Source organism: Coturnix japonica, chromosome 5, assembly GCF_054131305.1.
Source record: "Coturnix japonica strain WE chromosome 5, WE-NBRP24, whole genome shotgun sequence".
Taxonomy (NCBI): Eukaryota; Metazoa; Chordata; class Aves; order Galliformes; family Phasianidae; genus Coturnix; species Coturnix japonica.
In genome coordinates this window covers 15239904-15256164 of record NC_140667.1, presented here as the reverse complement: position 1 = coordinate 15256164, position 16261 = coordinate 15239904, and the positions used below count along the sequence as shown (strand labels likewise).

Below are 16261 nucleotides of genomic sequence, written 5' to 3'. Positions count from 1 at the left end.
GTTTTAGCAATAATTTAGGATTGATTAATACTTTTAATAGTAAATCATGAGATTAGATCATTTGATTCTTAACAGCAGTTAATTGGCACTTAATTATCAGACAGCTTAAGGCAGTCATTGAACAGAATTTACTTATAAAATATTTTTTTCCCCTATAGGTATGTTCAAAATTAAAATACTGTAATGGAAAATGTTATTTTAGACTTGGGAGATTTCTTAAGAACTTGCTACAATTGATGTTTTTGATCAGTTTTTCAAACAACAGTAAACTGGACTAAGTTAAAGATTTGTGGAGCAGATTTTTTTAATTGATCAACCAAATGGCGTGATTAACTATTGTCCCCTAATCTTTCATTTCTCTAATGTACTTTTTGTCTTACATAGTACATTTCCTAGTGCAAAATATATTGTCTACCTCAAAGTCACCTTAATCAGTAAGTATATGCTGCCCATTATTTTGAACTTATTACTAAACTCAAAAGGAATACTAATGATTCCTGTGATCTATTGTTTGATCTTTCCATTTACTGCTCTGCACTCGAGTTATAAGCTCACATGGAAAATGCCTGTGTTTGTTTTATCTGCAAAGCATTCAGAGCTTTTTTGGCACTAAGTAAAAAATCAACAGTAAGTCACAAATATCTGTGAACCTTTAAAGGAATTCCAACAGCAAAAAAACTCGAAGTGCAGCTTACAGGACCTATTGCTCCATTGTTTTTCCAAAATTGGAACAAATGTTTGCAATCTATTGTGCAGGCTTTTGAGATGATTATTGTAACCTGACAGCAGCAATTTGCATTTCAATATATGAATAAGTGCTTTTAAATACCCATAAATATCTACCAAAAAAATGAACAATGCCTTTTCCAGTGGTGAACAATAGCAGCATTTAAACTAGGCTAATGTCACTAACTTTAAGACCCCATTCCATTGGTATTACACCAGTGCTAGATTTAAATTATTACTTTCCTCAGTAATTAAATAGTAGTATGGCCAGATGAAAGTTATATAATAAAATTACTGACTACTTCTGATCACTTAAAAACATGGGGAAGTAGATAATTTGAAAATATTTTTAGGGTTAGGAAATGAAGCTGTATAGTTAGCTTGAACTACTAACACCTAGACAGTAAAATAATAAGATTTTCTTAGTAGAAAATCTTGGACTAATGCCTTGGAAAATTACAGACACGCTCTGAAAATTTGAAGCTGAATTGCACTATTTCTTAGCACTACTTTGGCATCTTTCTTAAAGCCTTGTGTAACCCCTTCCATTAAGTCGAGGGGTCATATGAGGAATGGCAATGTAAAAAAGAATTGCAGACATGGAAATTGATAGTTGTCTTGTTCACTTTCTATTAAACTATCTGTGCCCATCTGTGAATTTCTCACTAACACAGTGTATTTCCACTCAAGAAGGAGCAATGCCAACTTACATGCCCACAGCTGTCATTTCAAATATATATTTATATCTCTCTAAAAGCTTTAAAGAGAACTTAGGAGTCCTGTTTGTTTTACAATCTCACCTAAGGCAATACTGTTCTTAATACAGCTCTGAGACTCTCTTGTTTCCTAGGTATCAGAGTGTCTTTGTATTCCGAACTGCTCAGAGGAGAACAGAGCTTTAGCATTGGCAGTATGGTGTCCTGCAAAACTAGTAGCTGCAGGAGACTGATATGGTATGGGAGTCTCCATGTAATATATATGAATTTATTTTTTTAAACTCATTGGATGGGTTGGTCCCAGCCAACAGCTGTTCAGTCATTGGCTCCCACCAAAAGAGGAAACTTGTTTTTTGAGAGGAGAAAAAGGAAACATCTAAACTGGTGATGCAATTAGGCAATAGGCCTAGCCAGTCTCTGTACAATGTTTGCATCCCCCAGGTCCTTTTTCAACTTTTCATCTGAGCTTCATTTTATGGAACAAGACTGTTTAAGGGACAAAAGTCACGAGATGTAGTCCATAGTCTAAAGTAGTCTACCGTTTATGCCATCAGTTTATAAATCATAGCTCTTGTTATTCTTTGGTTAAATTTCTGGTTTATTGAATTGAATGTGGAAGGATTCGTTATAGGCAAGGCAGCCAGCTAAGAAAAGAGAAATATCATTTCCAGTTCCTAGAGCATGTTATTGAGAATATAATGCTAATAGACCGGTATACATCCATCTTTTATTAATAAAAGGCTATAGACGTATTTTGCAAATTATATAGAACACATTCTTGAGAGAACATAAACACTCTCAACCCTCTCAGACTTTAACAAAAATGGAGCGCATCACACCCATGACCTTGTAAAATGGTAGTCTACAGAATGACATGAGGCTGTAGTCAGTTGCAATGTGAACCAATGGAAGTGTAAAATTAGTAGTGTTTCACTGAATTACGTTTGCTGTAGCTAAGTATTCCAGAAAGCTTATAACTGGTATTTCACAAATACCTGAGTTTTGGCATTCATGACTGTTGAAACACTTTGACAGTTAGTTGACAGTCAACAAATGAATTTAGGATTCTCTTCTGGAATAGAGAACTTTCTTCCAGTGTTAGCTCTATTCTGTTTGTTGCTCAATTCAAAGAGTTCTTAAGATCTGTGTGTATGATTTGCTGCAAAGCTTTTTCTCTCAGAGAGATTTTGCTGTTTGTTTCAGTAAGTTCTGTGTAAGGGTCATGTAGAATCTGGGACAAATACTGTAAAAACATATAGAGGATACAGGTTTAACTCCAGCTTGTTCCTTTGACCTGCTTCAATGATTCTTACTACTTGGAAACTAGCTTTTTTCTCTTGCTGGAAGCACAAATGATACTTATAAAGTGTTCTGAGATTTACTGATGTACTATTATAATCTCTGAACTGACTCTGGTGAATTTTACCCAAATGTTTTCATCAAGTCTTCTACAGACTTTTACTGCTGTAATCAGAGGGTCAGCTGAAATGCTGCTGAGGATTTTCTCACAGATATGGCATCAAGTAGATATACTCTTAGTACAACAAAATGTCCATTGCTTTTCCTCAGGAGTGGAGTGTTAAACCTTAGATCAGAAGCATTATTATTGTTAATGCTATTGGGTTTTTTTGTTATAGTGCAGTGAGTTTCCTGAAATGTTATCTTAGTTATATTCACACGTAAGCATTTAAAGAGTTAAATTTTTCTGAGACATCAGGTCTGACATAGATGAGAATTAAAACAGATTTTATTGTAAAGATCTGTGTATATTCATTTTTTTAGTTGTTACTAGTAACAAGAAGCTTCTGCTATTCAAGGCTAAGCCAGGTTTCCTGAAACGTAGCTACTGTGATTGTTTTAATTTATTATATCACTATTTAGGTTCAGGTTGTGCTCAGAATAGTGCGTAAGCTGAATTATCTTCTGTGTCAATAAATGACTCAGGCAGTTTGAATAAGTATTTTCATTATGCCAGTTACATACATGTGAGGTCGATTTCCAGCCATCTATATGACTCCTATATCAGCCATTTGATACAGAATTGTTCCTTTTTGAAATGTGTTGCAGCAGCCTGGGTTTGCTGACATTGAATCAAGTGTCTGAAACATCACTGACTTAGTATAAGCACTGCTCAGCAACAACAAAAACACTGACATGCTATCAACATTGTACTCATCCAAAGTATAGCACCATACCAGCTGCAAGGAAGAAAATTAGCTCCATCCAAGCCAAGACCAGGGCAACAAACTTCTCCAAGATAATCTTTTAATACTCTTACTGGAGAGTTTTTAATATTCAGACTGTTGTTATTCTACATAGTTGCACGATGTGCAATTGTACTTTCTTCTCTTTGCTTTTTCATCATGGCTTGGTGTTTCTATGCTGCAATATTTGGAATAACTGACAGTGTTTGAGGGAAGAAACCTGAGTTTAAGCATGTTTAACGTAGAGCAGCATGGATGTGTCTACAAAACTACCTTCATCTATTAAAAGAAAACTGTGTTTATAGGGGTAAATGAGTAATCATGTTCAGGCTTCAGCAATTTCTTGACCTTCACATGACATTGTTCAGACATTGGAGGTATTGCTGCTTTGTGAGAAGTGCTGTGGCACAGTGCCAGGCTGTGAACTGTGCAAGTATCTAACAAGAAGTAGACCCGAGGGAGACAGGGAGACAGTTTTAGGGCAGGCTTAGATTGAATGTTCCCTCATCCCTCCGAGGCACAAGTACAACAGTTAAATAAAAGACTTTCTTTGAGACCCTGCCTTCCTTAGAAATACTTTGTGAGACGTGACAAGAATCTGTTATTTGCTAACTCTTTCTTTACTTTTTTTTTTTATTATTATATTTTTTTTAAATGATAAAAACAATTTTACCAGGTAGAAGACAGACTTCAACTTTTTTAAGTTGAAGCACTGCACAGTAGATCACCAGAGGTGTCATACATTTCTGCCCTATAGGACCGCATGATGGTGGAGGGTGGAGGCTGCAGTCCAAGGGGCAGTGGCATTTTTCTTGCTGCTGGACTCCAAGCTCCAGAAAGAGATGCCAGAAATTCATGAACTGATGCTGTCATGACACAAATAGTAACCAAAAGACAAGTGAATGATTGACTGTTTTAGTTTGCACGGGGGATGAAAATCTGAGAATCTTGCATCTCTGAACAGATCAGCTTACACTGGTGGATTCAAAATATTCACGTGATTTTTTTCTTTTGGATATTATTCACAGTGCAATAACCTTAAATTCAGTAAGTTTTTTAGCAAACATTTAATCTGCATTCTTGTGATAGTCTTTTTAATCAAACAAAATAATTTCTAAGTATTTTCTTTTGTTAATTTTTAGTATTGTCCTAGCAATTAGTATTTTATATCACCAGATGATCAGTAGAAAACTATGGGACTCCCATGGCTTTTATTCCACTAGATTAAAAAAAACAAAGCAGGAATCTTGCTCATAATTTCCTTGGCAAAGCTATTGAAAGTTATGAAGCAAGAGAAAAGAGAAAAACAGCCCTTCGTGAAGAGGTTCTGTAAATGGTTTAATCTAAGAAAAGATAGCAGAATAGGAAGAGAGCATCAGGGTAACATTGTTCATGAACAGAGGGAGGAGAAGAGTTGAGAAAAAGAATGTACTTTGCTTATCCGGACTTCCCAAGTGCCAGTTGAAATGATTATTTCATAATGCTTCATCTTTGCTCAGGAATACAAGCATACAGTCTAAAATGACTTATATAACTGATACTAGGTTACAGCAACAAGGTGCAGAGAAGATCTAGAGATCTGATGGTCCATTCCACAGTCTCAAGAGGAGAACCAGAACCAATCCTTAGCTTTCAATCTGTTAGAGATCCTGTGCAATTCATCTGCTTCTAGGTCAACCTAGGAAAAATGACATTGCCAATAGGTAGAACCTGCAGTCACCAAACCTACTCCATTTCTTTTGAACATCCTGTTTATGAAGAAATCTCAGTACAAATCTCATCTGTACAAGTAACAGAGAAAGGAAAAACTATTCAGTAATTAAACTGTCATCTGAGTAAGCCAAGGGAATGAATAGCGTTTACCACGAGTGGAATAGCCTGCTCTGATGGCATGCCTGAGAATCTTTTGATCATTAGAGTCATGCCATCTCTTCAACAGGAAAACAAAAGAAAATGAATTACTGAGAAAGTATGCTAAGTTTAATTCTAGAAGAATTCTAAAAGAAACTAAGTCACAAATGGACAGTCATAAATGATTCCTGGATGGAAAGCTTTTTCTAACGCACACTCTCAGTGAAGTGCTTTAAACATCTTATGTCTCATATGATCAAATATTCAGTATAAATCTCAAACACTCTTGGCATAATAAAATGTGAACTTCCACCATCAAAAGCTTATGTGAATCTTGAGGACATTTCCACAGCAACTGGGTGGACTAGTAACCCTTTTCTCTGTGTGCAATTTGGTTTTGATGGAAGAAGATTTGTAAAAATATTGACTAAGATGCTATCACCTTTATTGTCAAGAGGAATTGTGGTTTTTTTCATAAATCATTGTGCAATGCAAAATGCCTTTTCTTACATGAATGATGTTCCTTATAAAGCTGCCCCAGCATTTAACTTATTGTCAGGTTCTCAGAACTCACCTGATGAAAAGATAGAACGTATTCCCATATGCCTTCAATATAAATCTTGAAATCTGTGAATGACATAAATAACATGAGATTTCATATAGATAATAAATGTGAAGAAAATGCTTACAATGTTACATTGGAAAACTCAAATTGTGTATTGTGGGCTATGCATAACACCACCTTTCATCAGACGTATTTGTCCTTATTTGTACTATTTTAAGGTACTGATTTTGTCTTTTTATTGTCTCTTTACCAACACTGTAGTGTTCATAGTGACATTTTTCAATTCAGTTGTCATAATACTGAGGAAATTGGGTCCAAAAGCAGGAGACTCCAAACCCTAAATTTATATCCAAGTTTTTGTTTTGTTTTTTTTTTAATTATTACAGCTAATGAAGGTCTTTTATTTAATAAATGCACATATGTAAATGTGTAAGCAGTTGGTCTCTGTGTTGAGAAGGCTTGAGGCTTGTTTTTTATGGAATTTGTAGTTTGAAACTCATTGGCCACAGATTTAAAAAATAAATTTGTTTCTTGGTCATCACTTGGTGATTATCATCACTTGAAATAGTGTGGAGGTAAGAAAGAGATAAGAAATCCTCTTGAATCTAAAGATGCATTTAATTCCAGAATTGCCAGTGATGATAAAATCATATTCCCTTTAGAAAAATCTTAGATGACCAGTGGAGTTATAAGCCACTGTCTCAGTGTTTTATATCTCTAGCTGTTCAATAAAGTTTTGGTCTCTGTACTGTCAGAGGAGCTAACAACAGTTATATTGCTTTATAAATTTTTGAAAATAGCTGGTATTTTTAGCATGTTACTTAAGGGTTAGAACAACAGCTACTTTGGTAGTACTGCAGCCTCAAATACAGCTGCCTAAATAGAACATTTGAAATGCCTATTCTTTATTGTGGTGAAAAATGTAAATAGGACTCACTTTCAACTGCTTTCTCTGTTGGTGTTTCTACTTAGAAGGCAAACGTAGCAGCTGTATGAACCAGATAACAAGCTCTGGAACACTTTTAAACTGTAGAATTTGCATCTTGGTTGCTCATTAGAAAACAATAACATTTTTGGTTGCCTAAATTTTAATTGAACTGTTTGGCAAAGGCTTCCAATGATCACAGTCATATGAAATTTTTCTTTTGGAGTAAACTCATCTGTGTATTATTATGGTAGATGTAAAATTTCATAACTATTCAAAACAGCTCTCAGTGAAAAGTTTGTGTTGGAGATTAATACTACTCAAGATATTATGCAGAAGGCTCTTAGGCTTATATCAAAATATGTATAAAAGAAATGACACCTATTTTTAAATATTCCTCAGAATAGTCTTTGGCATAATTGATGGAGGTTCTAGTACTGTGCAGTAGACTGAAACTAAGTGGAGACATTAGATGATCTGCTTTACCTACAATACAGATCTTGTCATATCCTCGAATCCCTAAATTTGGAAATATGAACTCAATCTTGTTTAAATCTACACCGCATAACACCTTTCTTGCAGGTTGCCTTTGTGCTTCCTCAATACACATACAAACAAATTATGGGAAGGTCGCTGTTTTCATGAACAGTTTGCCTGTTGCAATCCGAGTGATTTAAAGCTGTGTGGCTCACAGGTATGTGCTGATGGCAGTGCTGATGATACAAAGAAGCAAACATTTATTTTCATGCAGACAAAGAAAGTAGAGATGATTAGATGGTGAAATATTTAGAGGTATCTTTTAATGAAGTTAATTTGTTAAATATTTAGGGGATTTGCTTTATATTAGAAGTGTCTAAATTTTTTTTTAAAGAATTGCTAACAGTTCCCTAATTGTTGGTAGAAAAGCGAAGAAAACAAGACTTTCTCAATAGGGTCATACCAGTGCTGCACCTCTTCAGCATTACTGAGATAATTTACGCTTCCTTTGACATACAGGCTCCCTTATTTATAGGTAATTCTGTTGATGTAACAGTTCTTATGGTTCAGCTGAATCCCATAGGATGACAGAGAACAACACAGTTCATGAGATGCAGAATAAATCTCCCTGTAAAGTGGGTTAGGCAAAAGCAACATGGAATCAAAGCAAAGTAAAAGAGGAGTGGAGAGCAATTTTTATTTTTAAAATAAAGGATGGTTTCATATTGTACACCTGTCTGACATGACTGGACCTAGAGCTTAACTTGGATTCAAATAAGGTAATATAAGAAAATGTTGTTTAGTAGAGCATCGTGTTTGTACTTTTAAAGTAAAAAAAAAAAAAAAAATTCTATTCCTGGGATAGAAGTAAGAGATGTTCTGGGTCACACCTGTGCCTTAAGAAAGACAAGGAGGAGAGCTATTATTCATATGGACTTCATTAATAAACAGCAGTATCTGAACTGTAACAAGGAAATAAATCAGTGCACTGAAACACTAGCTCAAGACCTGAGCACGCAGAAAATGAAGTGCAGATAACTGTGTGAACTATTATTTTGATAACTGACAGTGAAGCACTAAGACAGGTTAACACTCTCATCTGCCAGAAGCCTTGAAATTTTCTGAACTGGAAACAGATGAGAATAAGTATTAATGTAATCTTACATCCGGTTTTGACAGGAAATCTCTGAGCCTGATAATGAATTTGACTTTTAAAGATGCTGAGACAGGGTGAAATTTTTGTACATGTTCTGAGTGGAGAAAATGCTAAATGTGTTTTAATCAGGTTAAAAAATTGGACAGACCTTTACATATCAGAACCCATGGGCTTTTGTGCCTCTAAATATATTACCTTTGTCACTAAAACTTGGATCTAGACATTTTAGAAAACTCTTCTCTCTAGTTTCTTTTGCAGAGAGAAATGTTAAACCTGTAATGCTGTTATAGGGCAGAAATTTTCAAGGCAGACCTAACCCATAGCAGTCTTTATACTGATGCATCCAGTGAGATATAAAAATAGAGAAATTAAAGGTGGAAAATGTCTGCTGGGTCACCTATTCAGCTCTCTCAAGATAGCAAATTCAAGAAAAAGTTAGTAGTGGTGTAAAGCTTCTGCAACTGCAGTAGAATTTATTAGCACAACAAAATATGTTCAGAATAGCTGTAAACAGTTTATAGTATTTCTGGGACTTCCATTTGCAAAAGGAAATTGCAGTTTAGCAGGTATTTTAGGAGGGGGACACCCTTGTAGACTGTTCTAGCTTGGGATTTGTTCTAGCAGGGGTACTGTGAAATAAAATTTTCAAGGCATTTACTTTTGCTCATTGTTCCATATCATCAAGTGATGTCTTTTGGGTAGGAAACTTCATACAATGTGTGGCTGTGTGGTACATAGTGCAAAAGAACACTGTTGATCTTCATTCCTTTGTAAATACATAAAGATGATCAATTACAGGCTAAGTCAACTGATTATGAGATTGATTATGAGAATTTGTTCCTTTACCTGACTTCCAAATGGTTTGGTTAAATTTTAATACCTTTGCTGGAGAAAAAGTTTAAGTGATTTTAAATTCTCCTCAGAGACACTGTACCCAGATTTCTTCTTTGTAAAGGTTTTAGCCACTGAACTAAAGGGAGACATAGCATTAAATCTTTGCAAAATGAAGTTAGGCCCAAAATGTTGAAGAAATACATAAATTGTTAGACTAGACAGAAGAAGGAACTTTTTCTCTCAGAGAGTGGTCAGGCACTGGAATAGCCTGCCCAGGGTGCTGGTGGAATCGCTGTCCCTGGCAGTGTTCAAGAGGCATCTGGATGAGGAGCTAAGTGATATGGTTTAGTAGTTTGCTGTAGCTACGGTAATGGGAGGATGGTTGGACTAGGTGATCTTGTTGGTTCTTTCCAACCTTGTAATTCTATGATTCTATGACACTGTATCTTTTTTAGTAGCATGCATGAAAGTCAGGAATGTTCTATGAAGCTTTTGAATTCTTCCACTCATAAGGCCTTGCTATCAAACTATGCTGAAAAAATATGGACCTTGGATTTATTTATCTCCCATGAAGCCTCCTGCAAAACCATAAGTTCTAACTTGTATAGAATGAATTTTTAAATGACCATGCGTTATCTATCTAGATAAGTTGATAAACAGATTGTTTGTCAGTTTGCTAAATAGGATTAGGTTACTTTATGTGCTTAGTTTCTGTATATTTCTTTATTTTACAGGGGAACAAAACCATAGCTGCTCAACTTTGATTGAGATGATGAGTGACAAGACAGTGTTTCAGTAAGTATGCATCTTGTTTAATCCATAAGAACATAAGGATCAGGTGAGATCTTTCAGCATAAGTTTAGAGTTAGTTGCTTACACTAGTGGCCACTAGTGTAATTAATCTGAATTTAATTCAATTTATCTGAACACAGTGCACATATGCACATATGCTTTGTTTCTATACTGAAGGTACATTATTTTCTTTTCTAAGCACATTGACATTCCTTTTGGTACTGAAAGTGTTCTATTGTTTGGCATCATTAAGTGAACTGCATCACTGCTAGTAGCTGGATATTCACTTACCTGAAATGCTCTATTAGTAAGACCATTAAGTGTGCCATTTTTTTAATAGTTATCTTAAGTAATTTCTGGCTAATTTAAGTAGTTGATATAAACGCACTTGGAAATATGTATGAATAAGATGGGAGGGATTTCAAGTGGACCAGTATAAAGTAGAAGGCATATATTTAATCTTTGAGAGTTTAATTCTGTTTCTGTAATTGCATGGATAAGACTAATTAGGCCTGTTACACAGTTATGTAAATAAATCTGTTCTCAATGTTATGTGAAGTATCTGTCTTTACTATGTGTGGAGACAGTGATGAAAAAGGAAATCTCAGTGTTTCTAATCCAAACTAATTTGGCTGCAGCATCTTTTTTCTGGATTAGAAAATGAAGCTCGTGTGGTGTTCGCTGCCTGGAAAAACAGTAATAGGATGCAGTAGCAACTGTGATCAAAAGCAAAACAAACATTGCCTGTTTTTCTATTATCTAACAGTGATAACAGCCATTTCTTAGAGGAAAAAAAACATAGCAACACAGCAAGGAAGAAAAATGTTAAAAGGAAAAAGAATAATTGTATGAATGAGGGATTAATGATGCAGTAAAATGCACAGAATATTATGAAATGGATAAACAAGTGATATAAATGGCAAACATTTAAAAATAATTTTTATTTCCTTGTTCATTCCACAGTTACAGATTTTTACCCATTGTCCAGTAGAAAAAAATCAAAATGATTTTAGATGATATTAGAAGGAAGCATTTGTTGTGTCAGCCCTTGGCAATGTTGTCTTCTCTCCCCACATGAAAGGAAAGCTGCTGAAGACAAAATAGCAGTAAATTCCTATGTCATGAGATAACTCTTGTCTGCTTTGCCAAAGTGTGTGTGGTTAGAATCTAGATCAGAAATTCAATTGAGAAATCAGATTTAACTTACTGGAGAGCAGTTCATGGTGTGTCTGATTAAATTATAGTGAGTACCATACATGAAACTATTTCTAGAGCTGGAATATCTTGAATGAAAAGATGGACAAACTTGTGTCAAGAAAAATAATAATTTATTTTTTTTTTTAGAAAAGGAAAATAACTATACTGTCCCTCGCTTAGGTGAGGGTTACCTTCAATTCAGATGGCTCATGCTTACTATTCAATAAGCATGTTTTCTTCCTCAGAACTCTATATAGCATCTGTTGGATGTCCCCAGCTGAAATGTTGGTCTTTCAAGGCATTCAAAAGCCAAGTGCACTCAGTTGCACTTGGAGAACAGTCTCACACACAGGTTGTAGCAGAGGATTGGCTTTAATCTATATTAATATGTTCTTTTCTGCCTGCAGTGCCTCATTTTGCAGGAGTGGATTTCTCAGATATATTTTTACTGCCTCTTTGCAGTGATTCAGCAGCACAAAGCAACCTGAAGAAAATGTAAGGTTGTAACACACATCATCTTCTAGGGATGCCCCTTAAATAACATCTTGAGGGTACTCTGATCTCTGCTGAGGTCCAAACATATGCAAAACATCCCATGGTGCTCCAGGTCTGATTGGGAGACTGTTTTATATTTTTATCTCCATTTAAGTTTTTACTGTGTGGAAAAGGAAACAAATACAAAGTCATTTTAGAGTGCTGTTACTGAATAGGTTGATAATAAGACCTTGCACAGAAGGGGCTTAAGAAGAAATTTCATTTATGCATCCTCAATCCAATAACTCATACCTTTTTCAATATTACAGTATTGACTGTGTCATATCAGTTTTCATTCTCCCTCAGTGTCTTAATATAGTAGATGTAAAACTCTGTGCCCTTTCCTCTGAAAAAAAAAACCAAACAACAAAAGTCCAGGAAAAAAAAACACCAAAAACATACACTCTGGAGCCCCTCTGCAAGGCTGTATGAAGTCCCACATTGCCTATTCTTGGTGTGATCTTACCATCAAACTCCTGGAGAAGGTCTTTGGTATTTGAAGCAAGAAGATTCACCTAATGTGGAGAATTTCTGATCTTCTATTCTGCTGCCCTACTGTTATCCCAGGGACTAAGCACTGATATAGCAAAATGTCCTCTGGTTCTTAATTACAAAAATCAACCAATCCAGAATTAAAAAAACACACAGCATTATGACTGACAAGGGTCACACTTTGATTTATATCAGTAAATCAATTCTGGGACATTTAATATCAATTCACAAGCAATATATAGAGCTGTGCATAGAAATATCAAACTAAGCAGATTATTTCAAAGTCTGAAAACCGAATAACTTCTCAGCTTTTGTGATGATTGTTATTGCTGCTATCTTTAAGCAAAGTGTAACATCTGACATCATTTATCATACCTGAGTGAACAAGTCTTGAAGCAAGTTCAAGGGGCAACATAAAAGAAGAGTCATAGATGAGCTGAATACATAGCAGAACAGTAATGTATTATTTGTATTTACGCATACTGGCAGCAGCGATAAGGAAGTTGAGAATTCATGTCTGCATAACAAATATTACATTGTTTTGATCAGAGAACACTGCCATCACCCTTAAAAAGATGCTGGCAGTAGAAATGAAATGAATCAACTAATCAACTTGAGCTTCACTTTGCCAGACTGATGTGAAATTATTTTTACAGAGATGCTGCAGGTTGTTTGAACACAGATACCCACTTTCTTTTGTCAGCCAACAAGTTCTAACTTAGGATTGAATCCTAAATGTAGTCCTGGAAACATCAAACATGCTTTTAACGGTGCCATAACTTGTTTATATCAGTACTGTTTTCAGTAACAGCACAGTCTAAAGCTCCTTGCACTTCCCTTATTTACAATGGCATTACATAGTCATGCACTTTGTAAATGCACTGAAATGAGAATGAAGTCAAAGAGCTTAAAAAACTATCACTTGTTCCCACATAACTGAATATATTTTTTAATAATCTTAATGATGGAAGTCAAGGAATTAATACCATGCCATTTTCAATGTATCTAATTAAATTATTTTTCCAATCCTTTATCTTAATTTAGTGGATTAAAAACTGTATCACATTAATCTTAGTCATATCTCCGAGAAAACAGGCTGTTGGTGGGGGCTGCAAATCAGAATGAGCTGCAGGGGGACTGACATAGTCGAAAAGAAGATACTAGCATTTCAACAAACATGTTTTGTTTCCTCAAATAGCAATTAATTTGCACTTAGTATAGAAGGATATGGGTATTATCCTGTAAAATATTTGGAAGTTGTTTATATAGAAATACATGCACATAGCTCTGTGTTTTATGTATGCAGAAGTTGAAGACTATTGCTTATCTCATTTTTAACCAAAACAGCCATAGTTCTTATGAAAGTGTAGTCCAGGGACTTAAGTTTCTTTTTTTCAGTCTCCTACTGCAGTACAAATTCTCAGAGAATGCAGCAGTACCAGCTTCTTCATAGGCTGCTCTGTAATTTTTTCTCTTAAAAGAATGTGCCAGATTGGACTGTCACCCAAATTGTTACAGTCTGTGCCCAAGATGCTGAACATTTTGTGCTTGGCGCCAGTGAATGGACTTTCTTACACAATATTTATGCTGATAGGGATTATTCAGAGCACAACTGCACATGGAAAAAACCCCACAAAAGTAATAATTAACAAACAAACAAACAAAAAACAGTAATTTTCAAATTAATGTTAGGCCTGAGAAAGAGCAATGACCTTAGAAAGACTGCAAATAAATTTTAGTTGGAATGTGTACATTTGAAATTTATTTAAGTGTTGGGAACAAGCATCCTATTGCTGTGCATTACAGTTAGCCTGAAAACTCTTAAAGATGTTGCAAAGGGTTTTATTTGTCAGAATATATAAGAAAAAGATAATATATTGGTAACAGAATGTCAAAGTGACATTAAGACTTTTTGAGAATTTACTGTAGCCCTGAAATGCTAGAGATACTGAATTCATTAAGAAATTTTCTTAATAGCCCCCACCCTGTAGTTGTTTCCTGCTTCCAAGACTTATCTTTATTTTTTATCAGTGAAAATGCTTAATTGTTAATGTTTTATCACAAGAGGAAAAAAAAAGAACATAAGCATGAATATATTAGAACCTAACTATGGAATACACTCTCTTCCCCCAAAGGCAACAGCATAATATTAAAGGCTGTGCAATATCTTATATGAATACTTAGACAAATTTGGCTGCTAGCAACAAATAAAATTACTTTAAAAGAAAAAATAGAAAACAGAGAATCTAGCCTTGCCTTAGAAGGCAAGTTCTGCGGACTAATACAATAGAGAACTATTTGCTAGAAAATAATTTCACTACCACCAACACTATTTTTTTATAAACTGAGTAGAATTTTATCCTCTTATATTCAATGCCCACAGATTAAGTGTGAATGGATTACTGCTCTCTCAGACAAAAAAGTGTTTAAGGAGCTTATACTCAGCAAAAGAACTTTGAACTTCTTCAGGTACTGCTACGAATGAAGTTATTCAATGCCAAAAAATCCAGCATCCTCTTAAACATTTTTTTTTTCTGAAGAGATGAATGGCATGAAGTGTTGAGTGGGATTGTTTAAATTTCTCTTGAATACAGAGCGCTAGCCTGATAAGAAGCAGTCTAGCAGAAGGCTGACACTGGAGAGTCTTTACACTATCTTTAAAGACAGAGAATGTCTTTTACAGGGAGTAGCAAAAATTACAAACAGACATAATGATTTTCCCAGAATATTGCAAGAAATATGTAGAATTGTAATAAAACAAAAGCTGAATTATGGTCTTTGTTCTCATTACTATCTGTCCCTCTAAGTCTCCCTGAGAAAAAGTTTTACAGGACCATTTGACCCACTGTCTGCCTGCTCAGTATGCATTTGTGTTTGCTTAATGTTGGTTTTTTTTTTGTTTTTTTTTTTCAGGCAGTGTTTCATGCAGTTTAAATGCATGTTTCCTCCTTGAATTTCCTTTCATGTACCTCTTAAGCTAGGGAAAATAGACAGTACAACTTCATGTCAGCACAACTGAGGAGGTCACAGAGATGTTAGGGTTCACTCTAGAGCATTAATATAACAGTATGTTTAGATTGAACAATGAAAAAAATACAGAAAGTTATATCAAATGAGAAATTCTGTCATTAGCTAGGAACACATCTGCTTGCATTTACTGCTATAAGGGAAACTGTTGATCACAGCCTGAACCTCTGATTAACCACCTGAGGCAATCAATGAGTGAGCTGTGGGAGCACAGGTGAAGGTGATTGAGCTGCGCTACCCCCTGAAGGAGTGGAGCTTGGCTCCACCTCTCCCAGGTCTCATTTGAGGGCTGACCACCACTAAAGCAGGGTCTCTTTCTCTGGAGATTGCTTTTTTATGGAGTTTACTGCAGGCCTTCAACATGGGTGAGCATTTTCCCTTTTTCCTTCTATCGTGATAATCTTTCATATGAAACATCTGTATAACTTTTGTTTACCTATTGACTGTACAAATAGACTTAACAGCCTTTGAATGCCCTTTTTAAAAATTCTTTTCAAAATTTCTGTTAAACTAAGATTAAAATGTGTATATTGAAGCTTGCTTCTTTTTTCATGTCCACATGCAATTGCTTTCCATCTCAAGGACTATTTGCCATTCTGATAAAAACAGGATAGATACAGTATGTTTTCATTTTGAACATCATCAATCAGTCTTACAGTGACAGATAGTGTCTGCCTGTCTAAATGCTGTAACATATTAATCTTGCCTTAGCCTTACATTACACTAGATCTTTGTTGTCCTGCATGCTGCACTTACACCAGTAGA

General features: G+C 35.2%; 1 long non-coding RNA gene across 2 annotated transcripts in view; it reads left to right on the top strand.

Moving 5' to 3' along the window:
* The window catches only part of LOC107314610 (uncharacterized), an 88439-nt gene that overhangs the window by 26099 nt on the left and 46079 nt on the right, over positions 1-16261 (top strand). Inside the window, exons 1-2 of one of the 2 annotated variants that reach the window (XR_014946437.1) lie at positions 7570-7681; positions 10189-10249. This is a non-coding gene — a long non-coding RNA (uncharacterized LOC107314610). Of the gene's footprint in view, positions 1-7569; positions 7682-10188; positions 10250-16261 lie in introns of those variants that run through there. The other variant, XR_014946438.1, reaches the window with a different exon arrangement.